The sequence below is a fragment of the Lygodium microphyllum genome, chromosome 20 (assembly GCF_053477565.2).
Source record: "Lygodium microphyllum isolate KBCC chromosome 20, Lygodium_microphyllum_v1.1.10, whole genome shotgun sequence".
Lineage (NCBI taxonomy): Eukaryota > Viridiplantae > Streptophyta > Polypodiopsida > Schizaeales > Lygodiaceae > Lygodium > Lygodium microphyllum.
Genome location: NC_141154.1, coordinates 78,417,121 through 78,440,462, shown reverse-complemented (window position 1 = coordinate 78,440,462; position 23,342 = coordinate 78,417,121).

Sequence of the window (23,342 nt, the reverse complement as noted above, 5' to 3'; positions counted from 1 at the left end):
TTTATAGTTAATTGAGTAGAGCTACAATAGATTTGGACATGTGTATAGTCTTACCTACTTGTGTGTGTGTGTGTGTGTGTGTGTGTGTGTGTGTGTGTGTGTGTGTGTGTGTGTGTGTGTGTGTGTGTGTGTGTGTGTGTGTGTGTGTGTGTGTGTGTGTGTGTGTGTGTGTGTGTGTGTGTGTGTGTGTGTGTGTGTGTGTGTGTGTGTGTGTGTGTGTGTGTGTGTGTGTGTGTGTGTGTGTGTGTGTGTGTGTGTGTGTGTGTGTGTGTGTGTGTGTGTGTGTGTGTGTGTGTGTGTGTGTGTGTGTGTGTGTGTGTGTGTGTGTGTGTGTGTGTGTGTGTGTGTGTGTGTGTGTTAAGACCAAAATTTTTATAGTTAATTGAGTAGAGCTACAATAGATTTGGACATGTGTATAGTCTTACCTACTTTGGTCCATATCTACATGGATATTTTAGATGCACTAGGTATTGCTAGTATAGCCATAAGAAGAGCAAGTCATATTTATGGAACTTGGAGAAGGGTTATAGATTTCCTGTTGTAGGAAGGAGCCTAAAATGGTTTCTATTGGGATAGCTTAAGTGGATTGTTAGCAATAGGATCCTTGGTTTTCTCCTGTAGTGTCGGCTTTGGGGTTGACAAAGGCCAACCACCCAAATATCTACCAACATCAATGCACCAAAGAAGAGCAAAGGCTTCTCATCCATGTTTATTTTGGAGAGAAATGGTCTCTTAGCTCAATGGCATTAGCAAGGTTGATGTCATTCTCAACAAACATATGAAGCTTCAAAAAGCCATCTGGAATGGTACAACCCCAAGGAGAAATCTCAAGTCTTGATAAAATATTAATAGAGCATGTTGCTAGTTTTTTTTAATGATGGCCACCTTGTGCAAGTATTGTGTAATACAAGTTTGCTACATAATCATGATCGCTCACCTTTTGATAATCCTTTGACTTGAAAGAGATGGGCAGTTCATTGTCAAGATTGCAATTACTAGAGATGAATGAAGTGATTTTGGACACTAGAGGATTTCATTTATTTAAAGAAAAGTGGAAAGAGGCTAGATGAGTGCTTCCATTGATTCGATCATTCTTTGAAGTGGCAATACACTTCTCAATTTTATGCCTTTCTCATATATTTTAGGACATTGTGCAATAGGCCACTAGTTTTGTCATTGTTTTTCATGCTCTATAGTTTTTCTCTACAACTTTTTGGAAATAGGTAACACTAGTGTATAAATAGCATCTATGCAAAACAAAATTTGTGGCAAACATGTGGGCATGCCTATAAAACTAAAGGTGGATTGCAAACTTAGACATGTTGTCAGGGCTCTTATGTTGGATTCTCCACTATTGTGATGGGGTGTTTTCTTCCTAGCACAATAAAGGCTCCATGTAATGTAATGAGGTCATTTTGATCCACTTATTTTGGCTTAGAAATATGCACTTGAAAAGAAATATGTCATCCCATGGTAGAGCAAGATCATTGAAGAATGTGTGAGGGTGTTTTCTATATAGGACAAACATGAAGTGAATGTGATACTTTGTAATGTATTAGATGGTCCGCTATCTCTCTTGGCTTTTATATGGCATTAATGAATTTACTTTTGTTAACATTGTTTTGAAATTTTAGGTTTTGTTTGATTTTGAGTTTCTTAAGAGCAAAGATTCATTACCTAAATTACAAGTCTAGTGCATAGCTTGTGCAAGTTTATAATGTAGCATAGTAGGCAGTGGAGATCTATAATAGCTTGACACAATATCTCCTTATTTTTGTTAGGACTCAAAAATTGGACACAAGTAATCATACAATTGTCATGTTTAGGGTTGCAAATCAAATGGAGAGCTAATTGGGATAATCTAGTGAAGCAAAGAAAGATTAAGTGCCTTTGTCTTCATCTTATCACTCCTCTCTAATGCTACATAAGCCTCCTGATGGCCACCATATCAAGATGGAAACCTTCCATGTAAACACAAAGATGCCTCATGCTCAAGTAGCATGGAAAACATATGCTTAAAATTGAAACATGTCACCAATGTCTGAGCCCATAATGTGTTGGCCACACCATTATACTTTGGAGGAAGCTTATAGAGGACGGTCCCTACAAGATGTGCTTTTGGAAGGATGGACTGCATGTTTCAAAGTTGATATTGTATCTATGTCACCTAAAGAAGAAAATATTGAATTGCATTAGTTAGTTTGAGACCAATAGTCTATAGGTAACCATTAAGGGTTATAGCTCGCATGGGTGATAGTGCCTCATACATCATTTATAACTTTCCTATGCTTCTCAAGTTTTCTTGAAGGAGGTAACCCATCAAAAGGACCTATTTAGAGATGCATTTGAGAAGAGAAAAGTAGGTGAGAGCATTATTTTTCTCCCAAGTATGAGTTTCCTCCTCATAATTGTCTTGATCCCAATCAACTAGAATAGGATCTACCATCATAGAGCACACACTCGAGGGGTGCTGAGAGTGGAATTTTGGTGCCAAAAAGTGCTTAAAAATAGCTAAAAATTACGAATATCAAGGGAAAAATATTCAACGTTGAAGGCGGCGGCTCGATCTAGGACGATTTTAAGCGCCAAAGTGCTTTAAAGGCGCCAAAGCGACACTTGTTGATTTTTCATAATTTTTCAGACCGTCGTGCAGGTTGACAAGAGTTACCGGCCAATGCGGGATGCCGAGCCAGACGCCCAGGATTTTTCAGAGCTCAATTCGGAGTCCGGACGGGGAAATGGCCAAGAAACCGATCAAGATGCGAAGAGGTGGACATTAGAGTGGTCAAATGGGTGATGCCTCTTGGGAGCCCAACATTTTATGCCACTTAACAAAAAAGATGAAAAAAAAAACGTGATCAAGAAGGAGGAGGGCGTGAGTAGGAAGGCACCGAAAAATGCACTATGTGGATGGAGGGGCATCATGCCTGCTGCAAACAACCCATGCCAATGATCATTGCCCCTCATTTCCCCCTGGATGCCAATCATTTCGCCATGCTTCGCTCCTCCAATGGTGGTCTCTATGAAGATCTCTGATTTCAGTCTTTCTCTCTCCTCCCCCTCTCTCTTCTAAGGGCAAATTCATGTGGTGAAGAAGAAGAAGAAGAATGGATGACGGATGCTTGTCCAATGAAGACCGGATTGCTCCGTGGTTCAAGAGGAAGGAAGATTGCTGATTGTGGACTGTCATGAGCATTAATGGTGGCTGAAAAACAGTCCCGAGATATGGTAAATAAAAACCCGCAACCCGCAAAGAACGGTAATCCCATTTTTACAAAGGAAATTGATGTTTTATGCAATTTGCTTCATGAATACTTGTTCCCATGGGATGATTATGCATTATAATGTTGTTTGCAATGTCTTCCAACTATTTGAAATCAGAAAATCAGAAAATCATAAGTGTTGTGGATAAAATTAATAGTGTAAAACTCGTAAAACATGCGAAATATGGAAAAATTGGGTGTTTTTGGTACATAAATGGAAAATGTAATAAGACACACCAACTAAATTTGTGTTTTGCTGCAAATGAACCTAAGGGCCACAGCCCACAACTCATTTTGAATTTTCAGTCATTTAATATTGCAAAAAATACAAGAAAAATAGAAAAAATTGAGAAAAATAGGAGAAAAATGGATTTTGAGTGCCGAAAATTAAGGAAAAATAAGAACCATGTGTGTGGATGTATGGGGGGTCTGAAGTATGAGGTTTAGCCTCAGTTCAATCCTACCTTTATGTTTTAGGGAGTTTATATTGCTTTTCATACAATAAAAATGTGGAAAATGAACCCTAAGCCTATGCACCATGCACAACCTAAACGGGTGAGGGGGTAGAGTGTATAAAAGGTGTTTAAATGCTGAATGAAATGATGAAAAGCTTGCTGGTTTTTATGCATACCATTTAGGTTGGTCGATAATTAAAAATTAAGAACCTAGTAGCACGAGGGTTTCTCGGTGCTAGGTTCATGTAACGCCGCATACGAGCGATAGTCAAAAATCATTGAAAGAAGTGTTTTCCACATGTGCACAAATGCTGATTTTCTTAATTGTTTGAGCATGTGGACATTCACAATTTGCATGAAGCATGAAATTTAAAGGGTATCAGACAATACCTCCTGGATGCATGGCAATTGCTTTCTAGAGGAATATGACCAACATTGAGTGAGTAAGGTTGTCCAAGCTGTGGGCTAGGCGTTGGGCCTAAGGGGAAAGAAAGTGAGGAATGGTATATTCCTGGATACGATCAATTGGTACCTTGAGTGAAAATATGTGTGATATTGTGTTATATATGTTCAGCGACGCATCGAGGGGCCAATCCCCAAGGTGTAGGAGAGTCGCAGTGAGGTAGCGGCAGTTAGTCGTGGAAGGACCTCCTATGTTTGTACTTCGTGCTATTTAGCAATGTGCTGGGACTCCCTCTGAGGAGTGTTAATTGGGTTAGAGTTGGACTACGAGACGTGATACAAACGCATGTTTAGGAAGATGATGTATGTGTCATCCACGCTCCTGGCCGCGAGGCCGTGGGGTTGTTGAGCGCATGATAGAGGTCCGGCTAGTGCATGAGCCAGTGACGGCCCATTTTAGGTCCCATCAGTGGTGCGTCTAGCACAGCTTGAATGAGTGCATCCTGAAGATCCGATGGGCGCATAGATTCAAGATATGTATTCACTGGTGGATTTAAACAAGCACAAAATTTTTGACACCTGCTGTGTCTTGTCCATCTGTGGTGCATACTTAAGAAGTGAGACGAATTTAGAGTAGTATGCGTCAAGAGTGAGTCCCAACTGTTTGAGCTTGTAGAACTCATTCATTTTTTGCATGCGATACGCAGGTGGTAAGTATCTTCCCTGCACGGCTTTCTTCAGCTTCTCCCAGGTAACAGATCCTTCTGCGATCCCTTGATCTCTGCACCATTATTTCCACCAAAGCCTAGCTTCACCAATGAGCTTCAGCTTGGCGAGCATAGCGTGGTTGGCGAGTGCGGTACCGGCTGCTTCAAAGTAATCCTCAATAGACTCTATCCAAATTTCAGCATCCTCTTGGACAGTTCTATCTTTCCCATCAAATTCAGGTGGCTTAATCTGCTTGAGAAAAAACTTCTTCTCCTGGATTACAGCAGTACTTGATGTAGGAGGCAAACTGGGAATCTGTACCTGGGGTTGTGCTTGGATAAAGGTTTCTTAACGTTATTACTCGTTAATTGTTATGATTTATATTTCATCTCCATTTTAGCTATCAACCAAGCAATCTAGCCATTTAACTTTTTATCAATTCTCATAGACAGAAACAGACACTGATGAAAAGAAGTCTTATTCCATTTATATAGGTCTAGACCTTCAGATTACAACATTTCCTGATATGATAGAGCAACCATTACATTTAGTTTGGGGAGAATAATGTTGTATTACATTTATCTATGGGAACTGGATAATAGTATGGTTTCGGGTCATGGATCTTCACGAATCGATAAGTCATTGGAAGATCGGGTTATCCTTTCCTTTGGAACCCATTCTTCTCATAGTGCCCCGACACCTTGATCCTATCGGCGAGGATTACACAGGTCACTTCCTCATATACATATTAGTCCATCTCAACCCTCCGACCTCGAATATGTAAAGTTGAGTTTACGTGAGCCTCCACAAAAATAAACAGCTTTAGGATCTTCAGGCCTTCTAACCACTTGATCCTCTTTAGGTTGGTTTGAAGGTATGCAAACCAATGGGCAGCTATATAGTAGATTCCTGAGTCACCTGTCCATCTTCATTCCACATAAAAAGGCAATGGATTATAAATACGCTCTAGAATGTTCATCATCTCAACCCTTTGTCGATAATCCAGGGAATGCATCGTGGCTATAAACATGACTCAGAACACTAAGAACCTGTTCCATGCTTCATAATTCTGCAAGACAGCATCGAAAGTAAGGAAATGTTTGGAACAACAACATTTTCTTTACTTCTTTTTATAAAGATTTCTTAAAGCAAATCCTTCATTGGTTGACTCTAATACCAACTGTAACGTGTCCACCTCTTATCTTCAGGACACGTCTTAGCAGTCCATCGAAAAGGATGTCTAGAAAGCTCTGCCCGGCACTCCCATGGAATGTCACGAGGTTTGTGATCTAGGACCTCTCGCGTCTGCCACGTAGCGGAAGTATTCTGGCCGTTCCCACTTAGGATCGACCTGAATCAGGGTTTTCCCTAATGGTCATTTCCTAAACGGCAACTAGCATCGAACCCCAAGTAAATTACTTTACGCACAAACGCCAGGGCCAAAGCGGATTCTCGCTGCACTTGGTTCAAGGAGAATGGGAAACGAGAGGGATGCAAAGCTCAACCTCTCTGCCATAAAGCATAGCCCCATTTTGTTCCCCTAAAATAGCATAAATTGGGATTATTATAATATAGACTCTAGGTGAGCGCCCTTGCTGTTCGTGTCCTTTGAAACGGTCTTCTTGCTGTCCATCATGATTGGGAAAAGTTCCCGGCCAACCGGAACCACCCATCTGTAGGACAGACCCATGGCCACATCCATCGCACTTTCCTCAATTTGTTTTAGTTATCTAATTACCTACCACATTTAGTTGGGCATGCATCAATCAACTTCCTTAATTAGCTCGTTAGGTACTGGTTCCTTCACGTAATCATAGCACTTGACATAGAAAAACAGTGTCAAACAAGCTCCTTTTCAACAGGTTATCATATTTATCTTTGAAATACATTTATAAAATCCAGCCCTTAGGCTTATCCATAATCCGCCCGAAGGCTGCCCGAAGGCTATCTAGCAATCCAAAGGGATTACTAATCCAAGATTTTGCCCGTAGACTAGGATGCGGCCCTCGAGATCCAATCCAGTCACGTTGGCCTCTTGTGCAGGGCTCGGAAGGCAAGGGATTTACGGCCAAAGCCCCCTCGGCACCCAAGCATCCTCCTGCTCCAAGTAGCACTCAACGGAGAGACCTCGCGCAGCGAGTTTGGTCCACCTTCTCGGCACGGCTAACAACCCCCTTGGTTAGGGTTAGGCAGACAGTCGGGGGTAACTGAGGCTGCCTCTCCCTTTAGGCCTTCAACCTGAAACATTAGATATATTTTCATCATTTAATTCTTTGAGCAAGCAAAGGAAACAGTGCTCTCTAAATTGTTACAAGCACAATCATTTCCAGTGGTCATTATTTTGGCCAACTGCTAAGGAGTGAATCCTTCTTCCTGAATGTATCCAGCATTTGATCCGGGATCAATTGTGACTTGGCAAGATTCCCAAGGGTTTGTTTGCTAACCCTTATATCCTTGGGTTAGGGACGTACCCTATTAACCCAACTTAACCAATACCTTAAGTTCAATTTGCAGTAAATATGTTATTCCAATTTACTGATTGGTCTTTTGCTTCCAAGCAATTATCTAATCCCCTTATCTTGGTCACTTTTCCCAAGAAAGGTGCTATGTCAGGATGACTACTCATCCTCTTGCAAGATAAACTTGCGCAAGAATCTGCCAATCTCATTCACAAGAATTGGCCATTACTTTGTGATCAAATCACAAGATCATGCAGCTCTGCAACTTGTTGTACAAGCACCACATCTAATCCATGGGGCTATTTTTTCCCATCGAATGGTGTCTTCTAATCACAGAATCATGATTAGATAGGAAACAGGGTTAGGGTATCTTCATAACAATCCATTCCTGATTGCACTAGGCCGACATTGACGGTCCTAGGGTTCCAAATTCAAATCCAGTTTCATCTTTTTAGCAAGCGATCCCTAGGGTAGAAACCCTAGATCGTCTCTCGCAAAGTACGTCCTATTGTCCCTACATTCTGCAAGTCTTTAGGGTATAAGAGTTTCAACTTTGGCAATAAGAGTGATTAGGTCACATCCTCAACGTGCTAAATCATAGTTAGCACTTGGGATATGTTGTATCGATTTAACCACTCCTAAGCGAGTCCCTCTCGGTTTAGGTGTTTAGGGTAAACCAATTTACTTGTCTATTCTTGAAGATATTTATGATACCTTTCTCGTAATCACATGATTCATTTACCTACGTATGATTAGATTTACAATCCCTAACTTTTCTGGTTAAGATCAAAGCGTATGTTAGGTTATGGCATAATTCCTATTGATCCCTTTATAACATGCAATCAAGATTCATGCTACTAAGCTTTAGGGTTTTATATGAACCATACAACCTTTTTCTAACTTCTTTTCTAAATGAGATTTTCGTACACTGAATGAGAATTACACAACCTTTCATAACTATTTACGTAGTTGATTGAGATTTAAGCCAATTGACTAGAGTTTAATCTACTTCATGCAGCTCAAGAACCATTTTAATGTCTTGCAAATTCCTACAAATTATTAGCAACCTTCTTTTAATGAATCATTTCAAAGGAAAGATGCCAAATAATGCAACATATGATTTATTCTTTCCATGCATAATCGAAGTGTACTACAATAATTTCGACTTGTAAAGATGGTCATTAGTTGATCTAAATTCATTACTTTGCAATGCATAAAAACCACTTGCTAGGAATGCCTAGAGATCTTATGCTCTTTTTCATTCGTTTAATTGAAAAATACAAATGACCGATTCTTTGATCGTAAGCTATTCCCTTTAATTTAGCCAAAGTATTTCAATTGAAAAAAGCGCATCCTAATTCCATAAATGATCCATGCACAATTGTAATATTACGACGTAAATCAAAATTTAGGAAGAAAACCTAGACTTGTGGTGAAATATCCACATGGATGTTAGGAGATGATCCTCTTACGGTTGCACCTTGTGCCTTTTTAGGAGCCATCAAGACTTCGACCTTCTTGCCTTGGCCCCGCAGACTTATGTTCGTGGCCCGTCTCCCTCGCACGCGAAACTCCCTTTGTGATTCGGCTTCCTTGACCGATTGCACCATCTTTCGGAATGGGGCTTTAGAAGGGCTTGAAATGGGAAAGGGTTTAAAAACCGGCTAATATGGCTTTTGGGGATTGTAAGAAAAAGGGAACTTAGAAATTCCGGATATATAAGCTTTCACGAAGAAGGATATAATGGTTTTAAAAGGCTTATGTGGGAAGGGTTTTTTAAAAGAACAGAATCGGGCTATGGTGGGATTTAAAAGGGAATGCAAGGGGAAAAAAAGTGCTTAAAAACCCCGCGGGTAAAACTCGCTTGATAATGCCTATGAAAGCCCAAGGAAGGGAGCTTAAATGGGCTTTGTGGAATGAAAAAGGGGTTTTAATCTTTGGCTATTGCGGATCCACAAGAAAGGTTATAAAAAATGACTTGGATGGAACTCCATGGAAAGGGTTGCTTTAAACCTCCGACCTAAGGTGGGTTTTGGGGGCAAGGGGGCTTAAACTCCAAGGGGAAAAGGGGGTGTAAAGATTGCTCGGGAAGGGATTATGGAAAACCATGGAAAGGGGGGTTTTAAATGGACCTCGGGAAGGTGCTTAAATCCCAGGGTAATAGGAACTCGCTTGAGAGGGCAATAGGGAAGGGCCACGGGAAGGGGTTTAGAAACCCGGGCTAATGGGAGCTTGTGGGGAACCCAAGGGGGAAAAGGGGCTCAATGAGCTTTTAAAGGGGCTTGGATGGGACCCCATGGGAAGGGGGGCATTGGAGGAGGCCCTTAGAAGCTTTCAAGAAGCTTCTTGAAGCTTTTGTGGTCTTTGGATATCCACGTGGGAGGAAAAGGGAGATGATCAGATGACGGTTGATGGCGTTGACTTCTGGCGGCAGCTCAGGTTGCAGGCAGCGTAGCTCTACTCTCTATCTCACACGGCAGCGTCAGCTCCTCCTTACTTCTCTCTCTCTCACGTCTATCAGCCTCCTTGCTCTTTACGATCTTCTTCAGCCTCACAGTGCACACAAAGGCGATGTTACTCTCTTCTTTCTCACACGGCAGTGACTGCAGCGTTATGGCTCTCTGTCTCCTTACTCCCCTCCCACAGGGCTTTTATAGGTGAGGGGAGGGGACCTTCCTGCCCCCACGCGGCCCGATTGCATGGCCATTTCCTTCCCTATGTCCTCCAGCAAGGCTTACGTACCCGCGCCTTAATCCCCCTCCTCCAGCACAGCCTTCGGCTAGGGTAAAGAGGGGGATAATTTTTTTTAAAAAAAATTGCCATAAATCAATTAATTTCATCTTGAACTCCTCCTAAGAGCACGTTATTATGAAGCTATGCGGATTCTTAGACCTTAGACTCGATTTGCCAGTGGAAAGTATACCAGTTAAAGACCGCACTATCCGTGACCACAATACCGGCATTGCCATTTGCCCGACTTCACACGGCCTCGTAATATTTTCGGCAGAAATATTACAAAACAAGCCATAGAACTAGAAAAATCCACGTACGAAAATAATAGGTCGACTAGGTAACAGTCCACCTCTTGGTAAGGTACGAAAAACCAATATTAATTCCATGGAAAAGAAATAGAAACAAGGGAGACAAGGAAGGGTCTATCACTTAGGTAATTATATGTTGGGATTTTCTTTTTTTTCTTCAATTTGATTTTGTGTTTTTTCTTTTGTTTTTTTGTTTTAATTTATTTATATATCTTTTATTTTTTCAAATTTATTTTATGTGGTGTTTGAATCTTGAGAATTTGTGGAATTGTGCATTGGGCTACGTTCCTAATTTTGGTTTTTAGAATGTGATGTGAATGGGACTTGAAGCATTTTGATTGGTCTGTTTGATGATTATTTGCCATTGGAATTTTTTGTCATATTTTTTTTCTTTAAGTCATATTTTTTGTGTAAAGAAATGGTACACCAATATTGGGAATGTGAGAAAGAATTTTTATGAATTTATTAGTAATTTTTTTAAAAACATTCTCGAATATTCCAAGTATTTTCTCATTTTTAAAAAAGTTCTTTTATTTTTTTCAAATAAATAGTTTCTAATGTGTTTTTTTTAATGTTTGATTTTTATGTATTTTGGACTATTCATAATCATGATGAAAACTTGTTTCAAATATTATGGATAGAAGGTTGGGGGAAGAGGGAGGAGGGAGGAGGAAAGAGGGGAAAGGAGAGAAGAGCAGGGAAGAAGGAGATGGTGGGAGGAAGGAGGGAGGAGCACACGCAAGGGGTAGAGAGAAAGAGAGAGAGGGAGAAGGAGGGGAGGGATGGGGAGATGGTTGGGGAAGTGGGAAAATGTTTTTTTTTATTTTTAAATGGTTGTTTTTTAGTTTTAAATTTTAAAAAATAAAACCATACCCCCTCGTCGTCCCGCGCATGAACGTGGGTAGGGGTAAAAAAAAGTTGCGTTGACGGGAACGGTCAGGGGTGGGTGAGATTTTGGGCAAGTGAACAGAACACGACGAAAGGTGGGCATGCATGTTGAGGCAAAAACTAGTCATATACGCGACACGCGGGGGACAAAAAATTCAAAAATTGGATGGAAATTTTAATTCAGAGAGATCGGGGCATTAGATGAAGATGTCGTTAAAAGAAAAATGGGGTAGGGCAATGGAAAGAATGGCAAGGACAATGCCTCCGATGCATTCGTCAGCAAATAGGGCATTCATGTGGAAAAATATGAAAAATTAACCACGAAAAATCACACGAAAATTAATTCCACAAAATCCATCAGTTAGAACAACATGTGAAAAAGAAGGAAAATTGGTCGTAATGAGGAGTTAGATAGGCCTATCACATTAGAATGCAATTCTGACAAGAATAGAACCCATTCACATGGAAAAAATTGTAAAATAAAACCCAAAAACATAATCAAAAATTAATGACAAAAACTTCAAAAGTCAAAATGGAATGTAGCAAGAAGGAAATATGTGTGGAGTGATGAGTGGGATAGGGCTATCCAATTGAAACATGGTTCCGATGGCAAATGATGTGGTTCGCATGCCAATTTTTGTAATGTCCATCAACCCTCACCTCTCAGTTGATGAAAGGAAAATCAATCACGCTCAATCCTTCCTTTTTCTCACACTTTGTTCATAAATATAGGAGGAAACCAAGTTCCTCACACCCATTGATATAATCCTCATTGCTGCCACTTGTGTAAATGTTGTATATCTTTGTGTGCATTTGATGGTACACTAGTGCATCTTGCCCTATGCCAGCATACATGCAAGAAGGAAGGCCAGGAGCCTTATAGTGTCGTGCACATGAACAAATCATGATCTATGCATTTAGAGGCCCAGCCCATGCATGCAATGCTCCATTCACAAATCTCACCTCTCTATTGGATTTAGAGGGCAAAGACTGGTCACTCACCCCACCCTCTATCTTACACTCTTCTGATAAATGTAGAGGGCAACCCATACTCACATCCCCATCTGGTTAGTATGAAAGCTCACACCACTCAAAGGATTTTTTATGAAGGGCGGCTTCTTTTGGTTGATGATGTCAACTTGTATCTGTTGATGAAGAGGAACTCTGTGTTTGTTGATGGCATACCATGGGTATTGCGAACAGACCTTGAACTCTCAAGCAATCTCAACCAAGTTATCTTTTTCTCTGCACTGATGGAAGAGATTGCTATCAAATTCAACTTTTCAATTCCCACAATGGTGTCCAATCCATCAAATTGAAGAGAAAACAAAGTTTCTCTCCATTCCTTGCCAAGGGATGGATTGATAATATACCAAAACCATTTCATATTAGTAGGAGACAAACACAACAATAATAATTCTAAACAAATTAAACATTACAATACTTTTTGCATATGATCAATGTACTTTCGTTGCAACTCAGTGGAGATCTCCTTTTCTTTTAAAGCCCTCTCCTCCGCACTTAGACCTTTTGTCACTTCAGCTACTTTGGTCCTTACTTCCTTTTGAAACTCAACCTACAAAATTTTTGGGAAATCATTGCATACCATACTTTCTAATCCTCTCATAGCAAGAAAGAGCCCAAATATATATCTACTTGGTAAACAAGCTGGGCCAAATCCTCTCTAGCCAACGGATACCATGGGGATGAAGTGTTTGATTCAAGCTTCTTCTTGGCTTCCAAGGTTTTAGCCACATTAGCAGGTTGCTCTCGCAAATAGGATTTAATGTCACACTCACAAATATTTGCAGTATTGACCCTTCAGATTTGTGACTATGACTGCATGCTCATTCAAGCTTCCAAAAAAACAAAAAATTAATACATATGCATTTAATAAGAAGGATCACATGCACATTGTGTTTTGAGAGGAACTTACTCATTCATGCGAAGAAGACCAGCAAGCAAGGAGACTTCACTAAGTCTAGTTGGATCAACAAACAGTGCTAAAGACCCTCAAATGCCATTCTTTATCATCTTTATATTTCTGTATAATGAGCTCCATCCAAGCCACTTTGTGATGGTTCTTCTCCCACACATAGAACATTTTATTGGAAAGAAAAGACAACCCCTTGTTGGTTCTCAAATCATTCTCAAACTCTTTATCTATAGCCTGCCAGTGGGCATCCCATGAAGCCCTCGTCTCACTTGTCACCGGAATTGTAACTCCCAAAGGGGAGACAATAGAGACAATGAAAACACCCTTCTCTGGATATTAACTTTCACCCTCTAAGGCTATTTTGAGTAGCGAAGTGTCACTTCTCAAACCTCAAACCCTAGGATATGGAAACATCCTACAAAGGGGAATGGGTGGACACCTTGAAACATCTAAAACCCTAAATTTAGCCAATACATCTCCACCTTTAATAATTTTCACCACCTCATTTTCCCCTTGCTCTTCTTTCTCACTACACATGGACTACATAGTGTTGATAGTGGGTTGAGACAATACTTGTTCTTTTTGTCTTCTTTTAGAAACCTAGGAACATTTGAAACATAGAACTTAGAAACTGGTAAACTCAATATAAGCAACATAAAAAATATTCCCTAGAAAACGCATACAAACAAGAACCTGGATAGGAGAGAAATCATCGCTGCCACTCTCATTTGCTATAGGACTAGATGTCCACACTCCTTTCTCCTTGTCTGTTGGCTAAATTATAAATCATTAGTTCACATAGAAATATTAAGAAATCAAAGCTACAACAATTGAATGTAAAATCTTACTATAAGAGATCCGAACTCCCTTTTTTTTTTGCTTGTTGTCTCTTTCGTGGAGGCATGATTATTCCCTAACATTTCACATAAGATTATATTGGTGTCAGAAAATTAAGATCATGGCCCTCTACACTCACGCTAACTCACTCTAACTCACACACCCGCACTCTCTTACACAGACCTTGAGCCTCATACTACTCTTCTCTTGCTGCACACACCACACACACACACACACACACACACTCTCTCTCTCTCTCTCTCTCTTTCTCACACACACACACACACACACACACACTCTCTCTCTCTCTCTCTCTCTCTCATCACCATACACACACATACACACTTGGCCTCTTACACACACCAGCACCAAGGGCAGCAGCCTAAGATTGACATGCAAGAAGTCACAAGCGGGGTGCCCAAGCAGCTGGGCATTATGATTGATAAGGGGAAAGAAGAAGGAAGAAAACAACACTCTGGCAAGAACGGGCCTACAAAGTCCCCCTCATAAGAGTGAAGGAAAGGCAACACAAGGGAGTACAACACACAAATATGAAGCCAGTGCTAATAAGGAAAATGGGTTCACAGCCCAAACTAGTTGCACATCAAAGAAGGGTAGAGGCCACCCGTCACTCAAGCAGCTTGTGCGTACCCCTTTTGTCGATCACAACAAGCAGGAATGGTGCAATACGGGCTCAAAAGGGATGTTGTGATGTTGTGATGTCCGCCAAGGGCTTCTTGCCACCAAGGGCAAGAAATCCCATATGCTCGTGTATTGGGTTTCTTGCCCTTGGTGGCAAGAAGCTCCTGTGTTTTTGCTCACGGTTTGTTGCTTTGAAAACCTATGTTCAAAAGAAAATTATTCAATTAAGGGCAACGAGTATCCTACCTGCGGCACTGCAAGTATCCTACCAACTTTTGATTGGACTGTCATTCGTCGGAGCACTTGATCGCCTCACCATCTCCGCTGCGAGTATCCTACTAGCTTTTGATCAGACTTTCATTCGGAGCACTTGATCTCCTCACCATCTCCGCTGCAAGTATCCTACCTGCGGCCATCCCATTAAAATAAAAGATTGGATTTGCAGGGGAGGAAATAGCTTGTGCTCATCGAGGTAAGGGCCCATTCTTTTGGAGGCCTTACGAAGACACAAAAATATGTTGGCCAGCTCGAAGGGTTCTAGAAAGGGAGGAGATTATTAGCATTCCAAAATTTGGAGAAGAAGGTGATATGAAAGGCACCCTCACAAGTTTTGAGGTCACACGAATTCTACCTCCTTTCTCTCAATCCAGATTTCCGTGAATGCTCAAACTTCATTGATGGCAATGCTAATTGTGGGCAGTGGAAAGGGTCATCTTCGGAAACCTAATGGAGTCTGATGAATATATAATCATTTGAGTTTTAGTGCTACAAGCCGGTTCTTCTTCTCTGACAGTTTGGCCAAGTGACTGCCCTATGATTGACCGCCATCACAAATAGTGATCTCCTCAGGCGCATCGTGTTAGGTGGAAGAATGATTTTAGTTAGTGGTGAATATATTCAGTAAATGCATCGTACTCATTAATCAGCTATTTGAAAAGGACATATATAGAGTTAGAGTGAGAGCTATGGATAGAGATTGGTATATTAGTGGTGAATATAGTCATTAAATGCATAAACTAGTGGTGAAAATATTCTGTTTTAAATGCAATCATATCTAGAAAATATCAGTACTCATATCTCGAAAAGGGAGAATGATTTTGGCCTGCTTGATATACTTTTAGACATTTGTCAATAGGTGCATCTCGCAAGCAGAATGGTGCACACCATTGATATTCTTTGCTTTGGCTCTTTGAAATTTTTATCCGTCCATTTTGATTCATAAGTTGTTATTTTGACAGAGAGAGAGAGACCTTCAAGAGTACTTCTCCTTAGGTAATAATAACTTATCAATGGAGAATCAAAGCAGTGTAGTGCCTAGGATAAAGCTAGCTGATGGTGTTTATGCATTTAAACATACTGCAACAATGCCAAGGGAATGCACTGTGTCTACTTTATCTCTACATTCCGTGGGCATATATTCTCATCAGTAAAAAATCCCTCTTTTTCCTGTTTGGAAACTCCATCAATCCTTGAACCCTATCTATCTAGTTTAGGGACACCCATAGAAAATAAATTTCTCAGTATATTGTCTCTGATTAGACGATTTCCTGTTAACAACACTCTTCTCAATGCTTTAATGAATGCATATGAAGTTAGGAAAGTTGATGAACTTCCATCACAGTACCATGGGGATATTGTTTTTGAGCTCCCTATTGCGCCACAAGGTAAGCCAATGGCTGGGATGGAGCAAAGATATGATGGTCCTGTGTGGGTGGAGTATAACACATGTACAAATGAATGTTTTGATGGTGTTGTTAGGCGTAGTTCACTCTTAGACTGGTTTATGCTTTTCATTGAGATACGTCATGCTTTTGTTATGGATGTTACTAAATGGTTTCTTTTGTAGGTGGCTCCTTTTTGCTATGTTCACAAAGGATCTTGACTTTGTGCTAGATATTTTTTCAGGTTGTGGTGACCTTGGTAGAGCATGCACAAAGATGCATCGTTTTTGCATGTGCCTTGAGGGTGATTTTAGCCTCTACAACTAGTTCTTGGTTAATGTGCCATTCAACCTAGTGATGATGATGATTTCACATGATTTGTAGTTGCATTATTTTTAATATGATGCCTTGTTTTATTAGTGCATGCCATGGAGCTTGATGATGCTTGGGAATGATGTATGACTCTATGGATTTCGGATCTCACTTAAATTCGGATTACTTCATAAACTTATAAAGTTATGCTAAAATTTCATGCTTTAGAAGTAGTTTCATACCTACTTTTTGTTGGAGATCAAAGCATTCAAGAGTTTGCGATTAGTTTACAATTCAACATTCTAACATAATTGATCTAATTAGTTTGCAATTGCAAAATAATTAAACTCAAAGAGATAACATAATCAAACAAAAAGCTCAATAAAATAACAAAAAAGTCTGAGTGATAACCAAAAAGCTCCAAACAAATGAAGAGCTTGCTAAATAATAGCACTCCAATTTTATGTGTTTTGCGTATACACTAGATAATTATTTCCTACATTATGATAACTATGCATTCTAAAACTTTGGGCTTGTAGCTCTTAAACACAACACATATCACTTCCATGTCAAATTTCAGCCTATATTCATCTCAATTTCATGTTGAAAACAATAATAGAATTTTATTTCCTTTAAAACAGAGACTTACTCTGCAAGAAAATTGCTTTATTTTTCATGATTTTGGAGATGCATAGACTACTTGATGATGCTCCACACAGCTGCTACCAACTACCCTCACACTCTCACTCCATTCTTTGCATCTTGTCACAATAACACACCCATTCTCCCTCATCCTCTTAGCCCATATAAACAACAATTATGACGAGAGAAAAAGAGGAGAGAGAAAGACTAGATTTGGATCTCTTTAAAGAATGCATCATTTTTTCCAATTTCTGAAGCAATAGAGAGTAAAAAATTACTGCATCTCATGCCTAGGAGGGTCCTAGTGATTCCACCCATTACAAAAACCTAATTCTTTCCCAAATGAAGAGGCTCTGAAAAAATTGCGCCCTCTCCCGACCCCCCCCCCCCCCTCTCATGAATATTTACAAGTTATTTAACTCTCTCAAGCTAAATGAGTTAAACAACTGATTCAACCCTTTGTGTTCACTATTGAAAAGTAGTTTACTTAAAATCGGGGCTTGAACGACCTCGAATTTGAGATCTGAAAACACAGGCAAGTTCCGGGGGTTGTTTTCTACTGAGTTCGCCTTCTAGACACTATTTTTGGATTCTAGATCTAGCTGTTGTATTATGGTTACATAGCTGAGTAGCAAGTACACTGTTTTACTATTTCAAATGACATTTTGACATTCAGTCTGACAATTGAGAAAATCTGAATTCACACTAAACTTCATCTTCACATCACAGGCGTTTCACTTTCTACATCACTGCTTATCTCACCATGCTCGGATATGAACTCACCAAGGATCACAATAGAGGAAATAAGACAACACAGGTTGATAAACTACATCTGCATCTTTCATTCAAAAAAATATGCCATAGTTACATAATGATCCGTCTGAGCATACATGCGAACATAACTAAATCTCATGCGTGTTATGAAAAGCTACGACCTTTCATTTTCAAGATTCCAAAAATCATCAAAATTGACAAATGTCCAAAATAGGCAAAAAACCTTCACCAATGACACCTCCCCCGATGGGCTTCATCAACCAACTACCTCCTTGGGTGTTGCTGCATGGTCCCTACCATGCTGGTTGAACGCTGGAGTGAGCCGTGGTACCTCCTGCAGTCGACTCCAACCCTTCTGTAGCAGTGACAGTTCCTTCGACCATACACGAACCGGGCCAAGTCTTTCTAACCCTTTTCTTATGATTGCAAGTGTATGTTATGTTTTAAGTGTGGGGACACCAGAGTTCAGTCGATTGACAAGTCCTAGGTTATGTTGCTACATTTAACCCTACCTGGTAAGGTCTTAAGTGTGGGGATGCGTCCCTGCGCATCTGTTCTGCATATCATCATGGAAATGCATCTATCCACCTCCAAATGTAAAAATTAATTTTCTATGCTCTAATGGGGTCCTTGCCTCACTCATCCGTTCTATTTCACCCTGTCCCCGGGGTTGTTCCTTGTCCGTTTTCCTTTATCCTTTGTTTTGCCCTTTTTCCATGTGAATGCACCCTATGTTCACTGAGACTCACATCCAACCTTATAGCCTTGTTCTCTTCAAACTAGCCGTTTATCTGCTATCCCATTTTGAACAGTTTTATGTTTTTCCATGTGAACGCATTCTACATTCACTAGACCTTATATCTGAAGTCATAACCCAATTTTTCACTTTGATTGCCATACTTTTCCTTTTTACATCCCCTTGTTCTGACTTATTGTTTTTGAGTTATTAATTCTTTAAGCAATTTCTGCTAATTGGATATATTTCCATGTGAATGCATCCTTCTCACTTCAAAACAGCAATCTAACATACCACCCCTATCCTACACCTTCCCTTGGAAATATTTTCTTTTTACACCCTGTCCTTCCGCTGTACAGGTTGTCCGTTATTAATTTTTGCGAGTTTTCGTGTCTTTTTCGTGCGTTGTTTTGCACTTTTTCTATGTGAACATGCCCTATTCTCTTCAGAATTCCATTCTAACTGGATAGCCTTTTCCAGCCACCCATTCTGCACAATTCTCATTCTTCTCTGCCATGTTTTGCCCTTTGGATTTTTTGTTATTAATTTTCATTGGTGTTTTTTAGCTCCATTTTCTTGTTTTTTCCATGAGAACGCCTCCTAAACCCATCCCAATTGAGATTTGATGTGATAGCCTTGAAGATTATATGTGTCTGGATATTATTTCTTTTTACTGTCCTTCATTCCGGTGCACGGATCATTCCATATTAATTTTCGAATCCCTTTTCAGGTACGATTTTTGGGTTTTCTCCATGTGAACGGATCTTATCTTTATCAAAACTGTGTTTTAACATGATAGGCCTGTCCGACATGCCTTTTTACATATTTTTCCTTTTTCCCGCCTTTCGTTCCGGTGCACGGTGTCATGCTGCTGTGTATCCGAGGTGTGGAATCGCACAAACAGATTATCTAGAAGGCTTTCGACCTGCTTTTGATTCCTGGTGGAAGAGAGCGATCAATCAGGGAGATGTTTTGGTGTGATCGAATTTGGGGAATAGAAAAAAAGCAGCGACGTCATCACCATCTATGCGGCGTTTGTCGCTATCATCACAAGATCAGGCTATCAGACTGGTGAGATTGTATACTGGAAGTCAATCTGAGTTTTTTTTTGAGGATTTTGCAGACTCCATGGAGAAGATGAGCAGCATTGCACCACCAAGTGACAGTGAAGGTGAAATTCGCCTAAATTGCAGGGTGGTGAACTTGGGATCGGCACCAGCTGCAGCACCAACTTCTGGTGATTGAGTGCAGAGTTTTAGGCAAGGAAAGGCTTATAACCTTAATGTTATACCAGCTTTCCAACCTGTGCAGGAACAAAGCAAACGAGCCTTTTACATATTTCAGACGTGGAGCTAAAGGAGACTAAATTGCTCAGTCTAATGGTACACAAGATTCAGGATTTGAATGATTCCTTATTCGGTGAAACAGCAACTGCATTAGCACTGAAAGAGATTCGTCAAAGGGACCCAACTTTCACTTTTCCTAATTCCCTGGCTTAGGTTCAGGAGAGCTTACGACCTGTGCTTTAGGCTGAGGACAATACAAAAAAAAATACGAGAAGATAACTGCGGAGCTCGACCTGGTAGAGGAAGCCACATCAAACTTTCAGAAACTACTAATAGATGAAAATCAATTCGATCTTTACGAAATGGATATCTACTAGAGCCAAAGGAGAGACCACAAGGGTTGTTGCTCTGTAGAGCTACAGAGGACAGACTTATGGCGAAGAAATTCTCAACAGAAATCATTACTCTTTCGAGCCTGTCAAACTTACAGATGCTGCAAGAAGCAGAACTTCTGCCACCTGGTACTGCAGTTGTGATTGTAAATGATCAGATATCAGCATATTTGTTGCTTCAAGGTGTTGTGGATCCTGCTGCAGAACTTGCCAAACTTGCTAGAAAATGAGAAGATTTACTACAGAAAAAGAATGGTTTGTCCAGGAAAATGGAGATCCCAGGTTATAAAGAGAAAGTGCCTTTGAAAATTCAGGAGGACTACAGTAAGGGGAGGACTGGATACAAGTGTTCTTCTGGACATGATCTCTGTCTCTAAAGAAGTGGACAAGAAGATTGAATAGAAATGTTGTCACAATAGAGTTCAGCTCTTCTGATGTAAAAGAGGGAGTTGTAAGCTAGAAAGCTGTTTGTCTCATCAGTCTTCTGAAGAGTTGTTGGAATGTAAGCATGAACCAATTTGCAACAAGAAAGAGAAATCTGTTCTAAGTAAGAACAGCTCCCCTTCAAAGAAGTCAAGGCTTCCAATTCTTTTGGGGAAAATTCTGATGCAGGATTAGTCCAAATCAGCAAAAATCATGAGACTGGTAGTGGAGAATGTGTTGTCGAAGTTGCCACTGCAATAATTTGTCTTCCTATTCGTCTTCAGTTACTAGAAGAAATAAAAATAGAGACTTGACATCATTTTCTCATCTTGCTTATTCGCTTGATTGATCTTCTATCTTGGAATTTCTCAAGGACCTCTGTGGTCACGACTTTGCTTTCGAAAACCCTTCGACAACGGTTTGGGTTTTATAAAATTTTCGGCTCATTTGCGCTTGTCGTGCCTCTCGCATCGTGCATGACCACCCGTTTTTTTCGATTTTTAATCATGACGACGCGTCCGTCGCGTCCTCCTGCACTCGTGCCACTGTCCTACCCCCGTTGCTTCCTGCCACTACAAATTTTTTTGCCCTCGAGGGGGTGGGCTTCTTTTACTTATGTCTCTTAATTTTATTTCTTTATTTATTTTTTAAAATAAATTCATTCAAATTTTTTTTCAAAACCCCCCTCTCCCCGATGGTTTCCCACCCCTCCCCTTCTCCTCTGTCTCTCCTTTTCTTTCTCCCTCTCTTCTTTTTCTTCTCTCTCCCCGACCCCTCCCTCTCTCTCCCCTCTCTCTCTGCTTCTTCTTCTTCCCCTTCTTCTTCTTCTCTCTCCTCCCCTCCTCCTCCTTCTTTTCCCTTCCTCCGCTCCTTTCCTTCTTCTTCTCCCTCCCTTCCACCTCTTCTTCCCCTCTCCTCCCCTCCTCCTCCTTCTCTTCCCTCCTTCTCCTTCTCTTCCCTTCCTCCTATCCTTCCCTTCTTCTTCTCCCTCCCTTCCACCTCTTCTTCCCCTCAGATCCTCCCCTCCTCCTCCTTCTCTTTCCTTTCTCCTCTCCTTCCTCCCTCTGATCCTAGACCCCTCGCCGCCCCACATGTGTCCTCCTTGGCCGCTGCCGCCCCTGTCATCGCCCCTCGTACCCCCTGCTGTTGCCGCCCCTGCCGTCACCGCCTGCGCCCCCTGCTGTCGCCGCCTACTGCTACCCGCGTCGCCGTTCGCGCTGCTGCCACCCGCGCACCGCCTGCTCTTCCTCCTCCCACCCCTTCCTCCTATTCCACCTCCTCTTCCTCCTCTAATCCCACCCCCTTCTCGTGCACCCTCCCACCTCCTACTCCCCCTTTCCTCCCCATTCTCCTCCCCCCCCGTTTCAAATCACCCCCCCCTCCCCCCCTTTTTTTTTCCACCACCACTCCCCCCCTTTTCTTTTTCGACCCCCCTTGTGATGAACCTGCACTCGTTACGCACTCAATACAGCACAGAAAGGTAACACGATATATGAGCTCAAGGTATACTCTTGTATTATTCAATCCAAAAAGCGAGACAACATAGACATATCCCAGGACTACACCCTCGTGATGCTGCACATAAGAGGGTTCACCACTGGGTATAGGGAATCACACGTAGTGTGGAAACAAGGCAGGGCTTTGAGTCACTACTACTCCTTATATAGGTGCATTCAGTAGCAACGGCATGGTATAACTACAAAGCCCTTACACTCACCCCCGCTTACTAGATTGCTGTCCTCAACAATCTAAGGGTAGCACTTTTTTATTGACTCGTTTGGGGTCTTAACACAACTTTTCCTATCAAGCTGGTCAGTGTGTGCTAGTCTATGTGACTGCGTGGTCTTAACATAGTCTATACTATCAGATTGGCCAGTGTCTGCAATACTAGGACTTGGGGGTCTTAACACATCTTTTTCTAGCAATCTAGTTAGTGTCTGCCCATCTAGAGCAGATTACTAGGGCTTTCTTGGATTTATTGATATTTATCACCATAACCTCGACTCAATTACATTTGAGGAGTGGAGGCATATTGGGGTCTATGATTGACAACTGCTTTGTTTGGGTTGGAGAGGCTCAAGGGTCGTTGGAAGGAGTAGGGGGATTCTCCTCGAACCAAAGGGCAAAGGCATCTTTGCCGCGTTTGCGAGCCTCCGCTTTTGAGATCCAAGTGGCCTCCTTGAGTGGATGCCCATGCCACTTGGTGCGGTATTCCGGGAAGCCTCTTTGTTCCCAGCGTCGTAGTAATGCTTCTACTTCGAAGGGACCGTTCGAATGGAGCATTGGTATGCACCGTCCCCATTGGTTGTTTGGATAGAACCTGCGCTGAAGACGAGCATGAAACGGATTATGAACACAAACACTGTCTGGCAGGTCCAGTTTGTAGGTGACTTCGCTCAGTACTTGAGTGATTCGGTAGGGTCCATAGTAGCAGTGATTGAAGTTGAGAGTCATGTTCTTGGGAAGTGACATATTCTTAGAGCTT